Source organism: Octodon degus, unplaced genomic scaffold, assembly GCF_000260255.1.
Source record: "Octodon degus isolate 3935 unplaced genomic scaffold, OctDeg1.0 scaffold00122, whole genome shotgun sequence".
NCBI lineage: Eukaryota > Metazoa > Chordata > Mammalia > Rodentia > Octodontidae > Octodon > Octodon degus.
This window is the reverse complement of record NW_004524698.1, coordinates 2,335,310-2,344,654: the sequence shown is the minus strand read 5'-3', so window position 1 is coordinate 2,344,654 and position 9,345 is coordinate 2,335,310. Positions and strand designations below refer to the sequence as shown.

The window sequence follows — 9,345 nt, the reverse complement described above, 5'->3', positions numbered from 1 at the left end:
TCCAGATTGTTGGACTGGATTAAAAAATAGAAGTATCAACTATCTACTGTCTGTAAGAAAAGCCACTTTAGATACAAAAATAAACACATCAGAAGCAGAAGGATGGAAAAAATCGTATCATGCAATAAGTAGTTCAAAGAAAGATTACTTATAATAACTTAAAGTTTAGAATGAGGAATACTCTCTGAGGCAAAGAGAGGCAAGGCGTAATGATAAAGAAGACAAAACTATTCACAAATAAAAGAAAAATAGATATGAGTAAATAAGAAATGCCTAAACCAATACAGTTGTATTCGGAGAACCCAACACTTCCGTCTCAGTAACTAGTGTTGCAAAGTTATAGATGATCGGCAAGGATATATTGCACACCATGACTCAACTTAACTTGATGGACATTTATTGAACATTCTACCCAACACCCTCAGAACACACGAGTACACTTGTATCATGTACCAGATGAACAAAATTAATAAGATGGCATAACCACCTCAAAGGGAATGGCAGGAACCTGTTCCTGGAGTTTAATTAGCAGGGACATGAGTACAGATGTGCTCTGCAGTGGAAGTGGGTGGCCAAAGAAAAGGAGGAAAAGCCTGCTCACTACTCTTTCAGAGGCCCTGTGGATCTCTGTTATAAGCTAGATGGAAGGGCTAGGGGGACAGCTCAGTGGTATAAGCGCCTGCCTGGCAAGCACAAGGACCTGGGGTTCGATCCCTGGTACTGCTGCCATACAGTTGTGCTGGCCACCAAAACTGGGCGTGGTGGTGCACACCAGTAATTGCGCTGGGGAGGCTGAGACAAGAGAATCACTAGGAGTCCAAGTTGCACAGCAAGACCCTGTACCAAATAAATAATGATTAATAAATAATAAGCTAGAAGGAAGACTGGGTTTGGGAGCTGTGCTTCCCTGGTCAGCGGGGTGGGGTAGGCACAGTAGATCTGGCATCTAAGCTGTCTCAGTTACTCTTTTCTCATTGCTGGGACAAATACCCAACACCCAACATGAAGGAAGGAAAGGTTTATTTAGCTCACAGTTACTAGAGGTTTCAGTCCATACTCAGCTGGCTCCAAGGCAGGGTGGCACAGGGCAGACAGCAGCCTTTCATGGCAGCAGCAAAGAGCAGAGAGCAAAAGGGAGGAGTAGCAGTAGCAAATGGAAACAGAGAGCAAGTCTGTCCCCCTTAAGTTGCATTGAGGCTATTTGCCCCAGCCTGGATGTAGTCGCCCCACAATCCCAGTGCATCATGAGCTAATCACGTACTCTAGAAGTCTACCTCATGCCTGCATGAGGCTTCGGGGGGACAACTAGACACAAACTTTAACATAAGCCAAGCTGGTGAGAGCTCTGCTGCAGGTTAGAGTGCCCAAGGTCACGAGAGTGTGCCTTCAGTGACCACTCGCCCATGCCCCAGAGAGGCAGAGGCTGGGCACCCCTAAGTTTTCACAGACATGCTGGCTGATAGGGACTGAGTAGTTCATCCACAGAGGACCTGAGCTGCTTCCTGAGTGAACTGCTCGTGAGAACTGTGTTCCATGGCTTTCCGGGGTGCAAAAGCTGTTCCTAGTGCTCCAAGAACACAGCCTCCCACGGACCTGGCAAAGCGAGGAGCAGCCAGGGCCCAGTGGGGGCAGAAGGAGCAGAGGTAGACGGAAGCACAGCTTCTGTCAGGAATTTTCTGTGCCCTTGGGCTACTGTCTTAACCTCTGATCTTGCTCTCTTCAACCTGCACATGTGAAAGGGAGGCTGTGGGGCCTAGACCATCCTTCCCCCTACCCCAAAGGCCTTCAAAGGGCTGCTGGGTGCTCACTGCCCCTACAAGGTCCTGCTACACCCTGCTGTCTATACTCCCTCAGGCTCTGGTTGCTGATTAGTTCACATGATGAACGCAAGCTGCCCATATCACTCCTAGTATGGCTCCAGAAAAAGCAATTAAGTGCTTTCTTAATTGTAGGGTGGCAAGAGGTTAATCAGCTACTATAGAAACCAGTCCTTGCCATCTCCATGCAGGGAGTGACCTTTGATAGGATTACTCCAAGTCAGGCGAAGGCACCCAGCTTGAAGTGCTGAGGCTGGGGGCCAGAGCGTGCCCTTGCCAGCCCCCAAATGTCCTCTAGCTTTGAGGGAAATTCACAGCCACACTGGATGAAAAAGCAGACAGGGAGCCAAATCATTCAGAGTTCAAAACTTTTCTCTGGAGAGATGGCCCTAACAGCTATTCTGTTGAGCTTGAGACAGGATGCTGAGAAAAGTGACAGACTGATGGAAAACTAGGCTAAGGTAGAGGGAGGGACAGATGAGGTAGGGCTGTTAGACTCTGCAAAGACAAAAAATAAACCAGCTGGACAGACAGACAAAGGAGAATGGATGAGAACTGAAATACTACAAGCTTAAAAGAGACCATGACAGGGGCTGGGAAGATAGCTCAGCGGTCTAAGCACTTCCCTGGCAAGTACAAGGACCCGGGTTCAATCCCCAGTACTGCATGCTGTACCAGGCCCAGAGCCCCAGGTGCACTGTGCCCACCACCAAAACCGGGTGTGGTGAGGCACACCTGTAGTCCCAGTGCTCGGGAGGCAGAGATAGGAGGATCACTATGACCTGAGTTGCATAGCAATACCTTGCACCACATAAAGTATTTTTTAAAAAATTAGAAAACAGACCATGACACAGACAATCATGAACATAAGAAGCAGATGAAAAGGAGGGTAGTTTTCTAGAATCAGAAACAGGAAGGAACTTCAGAGGCTTTGGCTTTGTTGTGTGCAAATGTGTTTTCTTGGGCTGGGGAGATGGCTCAGTAGAATAAGCGCTTCCCTGGCAAGCGCAAGGATCTGAGTTCAATCCCCAGTTCCACCAAAAAAAAAGTGTTTTCTCCAATATTCTGCAGTTCAGTTCCATGGAGTCCTGGAGAGAAATGGCCTTTCTTCCTCGGAGGATGTGGACAGGAAACACACAGCAGTACGGCTGGCCTTGGCTCTGCCCTGCCCACCACACACATGGGCACAAGCACACAACTACATGCACACTCCATGCAAAAATGCACAGACACAACTGCATATGTGCACATGTACACAGACACATGCACACATACATGTGCACAAATACACATGCTCACTCAGGTGTATGCATGCATACATACACGTGCACAATACAAGCCCATCCACACATGCATGTATGTGTACAAGCATGCATTCACACAGTGCACACAAGCATAATGCACACATACATGCATGCACAGAAATACTTGTGCACATACATACACAAACACAATCATAAACACACACAAATACATATACATGCTCTCTGAAGCGATCTCACCTTGCTGAGTCCCGAGATATTCTCTTCCTCACCTCACCTCACAACAGACAATTCTCTCCAACCAGGCAGGCCTCTGTGTCCCATGCAGTCATGTGCACCCTCAGGCCCTGCAGCCCCATTTTCAGTCCCAGACTGGCTGTGTAAGGTCCGGTCCAAAAACCAGAGACCCAAACGTCCACCCTTTCCAAGGCTGCACAGCCCATAGTTCCCATAAAGTGTTATGTGTGATTCGCCCTCTGTCACCTTGGATGAACTGGCTGAAGAACAGAGGTCACCCCCACCTTCCCTTCCAGGTGGGCTCTGGCTGCATCTTGAACCCATGGCCCGGAATAAATAAATCCATGCCCAGAGTAAACACACTGAGCCTAGGAATCTATAGCCGGAAGATCCTGGGATCTCCATTTCCCATCTGAGCCCTTGGTTTCCTTCCCCTCCCTCCCACTCTTGTGCACCTGGCCAAGCTGCTTCTTGGGTCTAGTCTCTAGAACCAAAGAGAACAGGATCTGTCCCAGCTATGCACCATACCCACTAGAGCACTGTGATTCCCCTGAAGTCCTTAAGGGCATTTAGGTAACAGAACGCCCTGTTGCAGAGTAAAGTGAGAGCTTGAAATTTTTGGTCTGTACCCAACTAGCCACAATTGTCTCATTTCCAATTGTAAACCAAAATCCAAGACTGTACCTAGCTGCTCCCACCTATCCAGCTGGGTGCTCTGGGGACCAGGTCACCTCGGGGACTCCCAGATGAGGGGTGCCAGGTCCTCGGAAAGTTTTGTGATTCTGGTGGTAGCAGCAGCCAGGGCTCAACAACTGCATCGTGATAGAGCCAGTAGGCAGCGTCTAGGATCCAGCTAGGTGCCAGCAAGGGTGTCCTCACTACCTGGCTCTGGGATATGCACAATGTCTATGGCTCTGGGATTTGAGGCTCCTCAAGCAGCCGGCCCTCGGAGGGAGAGCGCTCAGCGCCCGCGCGCAAACCTCCTAGGCTGCCACTCTACTCCCTACCGCCGCGCATGCCTCCCGCAGCCAATCGGCGCTCCGCCTGGTGGAGTGGAATCGACTCTGGCCAATTGGAAAATGGGAAGGGGGCGGGACTTCACCTTTTAACAGCGTAACAGTCTTCCTACCTCGGGGAGAAGCTGGGGTGTCGCATGAGATCCTAGAGTGAGAGCGTTACGGTGCTGGAGCTGTTCTACACAGACATCGCCGTCCAGCTTCGGTGATCTCTGCTCTTCCTGGACCCGCCCCCTCTTCCCACCCATAGGTTCTCTCCTGAGTAAAGTTCTTTTCCTTCCCTGGGACCCAGACATGACTCTGGACTACAGGCACACAGACCAGCACACCAAAGCAGCTTCCTTTCCGCTCTGATGTTTCATGACACAAATCCCAGTATCACAAATCTCAAAATAACACGCGTCAAAGCATACGGAAACAGCCTCTGAGAAGGTCCTGATAGTAATACAGGACACAATTAAGAACACACTGTCACAGATGTTATAGTGAAATCAAAGCACATGTTGGACATTAAATTATTTGCTGAAATTGGCCAAGCAATGACCGTGACTCATCCACATGGCTGACACTGACAAAGGATCTACAATCTGAGGTACAGGGTCTCAGGAAAAATCCTGAGGGGATTTCACTGACCTTCTCAGACCCAAAAGCTACAACCCTTGTTGCATAGGTCTTGCTTTATCTTTGTCTTAACCATCCAGCAGAAATAAAATCGAAGTATAAGAAGTAAAGCCATGCTGTTATGTTGAGCTGTAGGGGACTCAGGTCAACAATTTCTGATATTGCCAGTCAAGCGGAAGACCCAATACTATTATGGGCTACTGGACTCTTTTGGAATATTTTGCTGAGTTCAACACCTATAATTTTCAAATGACAGAACTAAACAAAAAAGGGGATACAGATGAATGTCCACTTTGTATCTGTGTATTCAAAATGGTTAGGACAGATATATAGTTACATTCTCTTAATGAATAGAGGGATTTGTTCTAATAGTGTTTGTAAATAGGATATCATGTCTGCATCTTGTACAACAAATAACCACTAGGAAGAGAGTATGTAATGTGTTAATTATTGAAACTGTCCTACCAATTTGATTTGAAACTGTCTCATTACTATTTGTTTCTCAATAAAATTATGGAGAAATAAATAAATTATTTGCTGAATGAAGAATCTGCTGCTTTGGTGGGAATGGTATGGGACATTGATAAATAAAAGTTGCCCGCATAGCCAAAGCAAATAAATAAATTTATGGCCATATATTATGTAATATATATTATATTATATATTTATATATTACAGAAACACTTTGACACTTTACAGATAAGAGATGGTAGCTTCTTCTTGCTAGTCCTCAGCAAAGTGTTTTGAGAGGGTCACAACAGCCAAACAATACCCAATCATCTGTCCACCTTACCTCGCCAACAGCACGGCCAAGTAGCAGTCACTATGATCCCAGCCTGACCGCCACTCCAGCCTTGCTGCCCAGTACACTAGTTATGTCTCCCTCACTGCTGCTAATTCAGTGCTCTCTTTAGCATCAGTCTTTCTGGAATCCCATCAGCCTCACTCAGCATTCTGGGGATCCCAGACGCATGGCAACATCTGCTTCTTTCAGCTCCATCCTGAAGAGTACAGCAGCAATGACTGAGCTGTGAGAGGATGTGGATGGCCCCCTCTCCAGGGCCATCTCTATTGCCCTGTGGGGGAGGTAAGCTCTGCTTTCTTCAGTGAGATAAAGTGAGTTCTCTGCCTTCATGAAATACATCCATTCTAACATTCCCCCCATTTCTAAGAATTCTACCCTTGCCTTGACACTCCCAGGATCTCCACCTCTCAGATCATAGGCTTCCAGTAAGTCCAGCCCATGAGAGACCTTCTGTAGCAACTTAGGTCTGGTTCCAAAGACATTCTTCCAAGATGTGACCCTGAGTTATAGCGTGATACAGAGGCCCAGGAGGTCCATAGATATAAGGGACACTTAGTATTATCTTCAGCCAGCTCTACTCAGCCTAAACTCTTAAGATCCACTCCATCTCTGTGCCATGTTCTTTGCAGCTGCTCACCAGCCAGATGATGACATTGCTTTGATGTTAAGAGCTGCTTCCTCCAAGAGAGGACTGTGCTGTGCTTGGACTGTGCCCAATTCTGTCCCCAGCCATTAGCCTAAGGCAGCAAGTGGGGAGAAGGTCAAGCATCATCTTGGAAGATACCTGTTTGAGGTGAGCTTCTGCATGGTTTCTGGGTGTCACGGAGGCATCTTGTCTGACAAGAATGAGCTTCTTCCAGCCTTAATGGCTCAGGATATTTGAGGTCCAAAAGCTTCTTGGGTCTCAAATGCTCCTATTTCAGGCTTCAGGATCCTCCTGTTGGCCAATGACAGTTCAGGTTTAGATACAGGACATTTGTCCTCTCTGTAGGACTGCCATTTTGTCACACCAGAGGATACCTCTGTTACAATCCATGAACCTACAATGATGTGTCACTGCCACCCCAAGTCCACAGTTCACATCAGGGCTCACTCAAGCTATACATTCTATGCTCCTTGATAAATGTATGGCATGTATTTGCCATTATAGAATCATAGAGTGTTATTTTACCCTGTCCTCAAAAAGAAAAAAAAAGTGAAAACAGAAGGCTGGTGGTTTCTCCAGATCTTAATATGAATGTTGACCTCAAAAATGTAAACTCACTGGGAACCTGGAAATAGGAACAGCCTGTCATATTGTAGGGGAGAGCTGTGAGTTTCTGCCAGTGAGGAAAGAATGCTTGAACTAGTTATGATTGTATTTGGTCATGAGTGATACTAAAAAACTGCTGAAGAGTGGTTTAGACAAGAAAGAGGATGTTATAATCCCCCAAAGCTGTTACCAGGGATCCAGGTTCTTTCTGTTTTATCTTAGCATGTGAATTCAGTCCTCTTGGTTGTTTCATGGCTGTAGCTCCTCCAGACATCTTGCCTGTGTTCCAGGTTTAGAAAAAGGGAAGGAAATAAAAGATCAGATAAATGAATCTGGGTTTTTTTTTTTGTTTCTTTTTTTTCCTTTTGCGGAACCGGGGATTGACCTCAGGCCCTTGCACTTGCCAGGGAAGCACTTATTCTACTAAGCCATCTCCCCAGCCCCAATCTGTCTTATTTCAAAAAGCTTTCCTCAGAATATCATCCAGGTGACTTCTGCCAGGTGGAGATCACATGGCTACACTTAGCTGCAAGAGAGTCTAAGAAGGAGACTATTTTATCTAGGCACATTGCCTACCTGAGTGAAATTAGGCTTCTGTCATTAAGGAAGACTGAGAAAATGGTTATTATATAGGCAATTATCCATGTCTGCCACAAAGCTCATCTCAACTAGAGTAAGTGGAATGGAAGATCCCAGGAGCCATCTGGGTTATTTGGAGATGAATAAGACAGCCCTTGAGGACTTCACAATTTAGAGGGGAAGACAGACAACTAATGGGAACAAGAATATGGAATTATAGTCTAGCATACTGCAGCAAGGGAAAGTAATGAAAGTGAGTCCCAGGGGGCTATTAGCACAGAGCAAGACAGGCTGGACAGGGTCGGGGAGAGGGCACAGGAGCAGAAGCTAGTCGATGACAGAATGTCTACTGGGTGAGAAGAGGTGGCCTCAGCTCAGGGAACCCTGGGAGTAGGGATTGGTATGGGAACTCTTAGCCCTTGCTCACTGAAGGACTCTCAAATCTAAGGCAGCATGGCATAGGATGTGAAGTGGGACACATCATATTGCTGTTAATCCAGATGTCTCTGAGGCAACGAGTCAGGAGGACAAAAAAGGTAGGAGGTGCTCTCTTGGGATGTGGGAGAAGTCTGTCCTGGCCTTGCAGCTCTGTGGTCTGGATGATGACATGTGGAGTAATGCTTTTGACTGAGGCTGGCCAGAGGACGGACAGGAGTGTGTGTGTGTGTGTGTGTGTGTGTGTGTGTGTGTTTCCATCTTTGGGACCCTATCGAGACAAGGCACGGGGTGTCTTACCCAGGTTCTGGAGAGACCCACGGTGGAAAAGTGTCAAACCCTTCCTTTCTTGCAGAGGAAAAAATAGTCGTGAGAGGCGGGTGAACTGTCCCAGTTCACACAAGCTCATGGCTGGCTGAGCTGAGTAAAGTCCGAGTCGGCAGCGGGGTGAGGCCAATTGGCATTGGGGAGAGGAAGAGAGACCCCAGCCGGATGGTACCTCAATGACTTGCGGCCCTCAGCAGTGCATGGGGTCTTCCCTTCATCTATGGTCGCAGTGGTGCGCACAGAAGTGACCAGCACGTCCTAGCCCCCTGGTTCCATGTTGTTGGTTGGGTCGAGAACCCCTTGGCGTGGATAGCTGTACTGTTTGGACACAGGGAGGAGAAATGTCCCTGTCCTGGCTCTGGCGCCTGGGAGATGCAGGGACCCAGGTGTACTGGGCCGTCTCCTGGATCTGCCGGCAGGGGGCGCTGTGCCACCGAGTAAAAGCGGCGCCACGTTGCCTGGGGAAAGCTCCTAGGTGCCATAAGAGTTCCAGTTTAGACCTCAAAGATCACTGCGGAATGGAGAGCCAGGCCAGGAGAGAATACCCACGGTCGCTTCACTGTCCTTGCTGTTCTTAGGTGGCATCAAATGGCCACGCCAGCTTTCCGTGGGGTCTTCGTGGTTGGAGTCCACGTCATTCATGGAGTCATCTCTGATGATTCCCATCAAGGGCAAGGCCACAAGGGCTTCTACCCAGCAGAGATTCCCACAAGCTGAGCAATGGTGCAGAATGCAGGTCAAGTTTATTTTGCTTAGAGGATGAGAACCAGAGACCTGCGGTCCCTTGAATGGTTGGGCCTCAGTTTACCTGACTGCTAGTGAAGGGGTGGAACTGGAGATGGCCTGAGCTCTGACCTGAAATTCCTAAAGACACCTAATGGCCATGTCTAGTCACATCCAGCATCCAGGCAGGATAATGGGACCATATGGAGGGTTCCAAGGATCCTCTTGCTGCTTGTGAGGAGGTGGGAAGACTCTGAAGCTGAGCTTTACT

The 9,345-nt window shown here is 47.8% G+C and overlaps 1 pseudogene; it reads left to right on the top strand.

Moving 5' to 3' along the window:
- The window catches only part of LOC101576543, a 24,545-nt pseudogene extending 15,477 nt beyond the window's left edge, over window positions 1-9,068 (top strand).
- The last annotated feature ends 277 nt before the right edge of the window (window positions 9,069-9,345 follow it).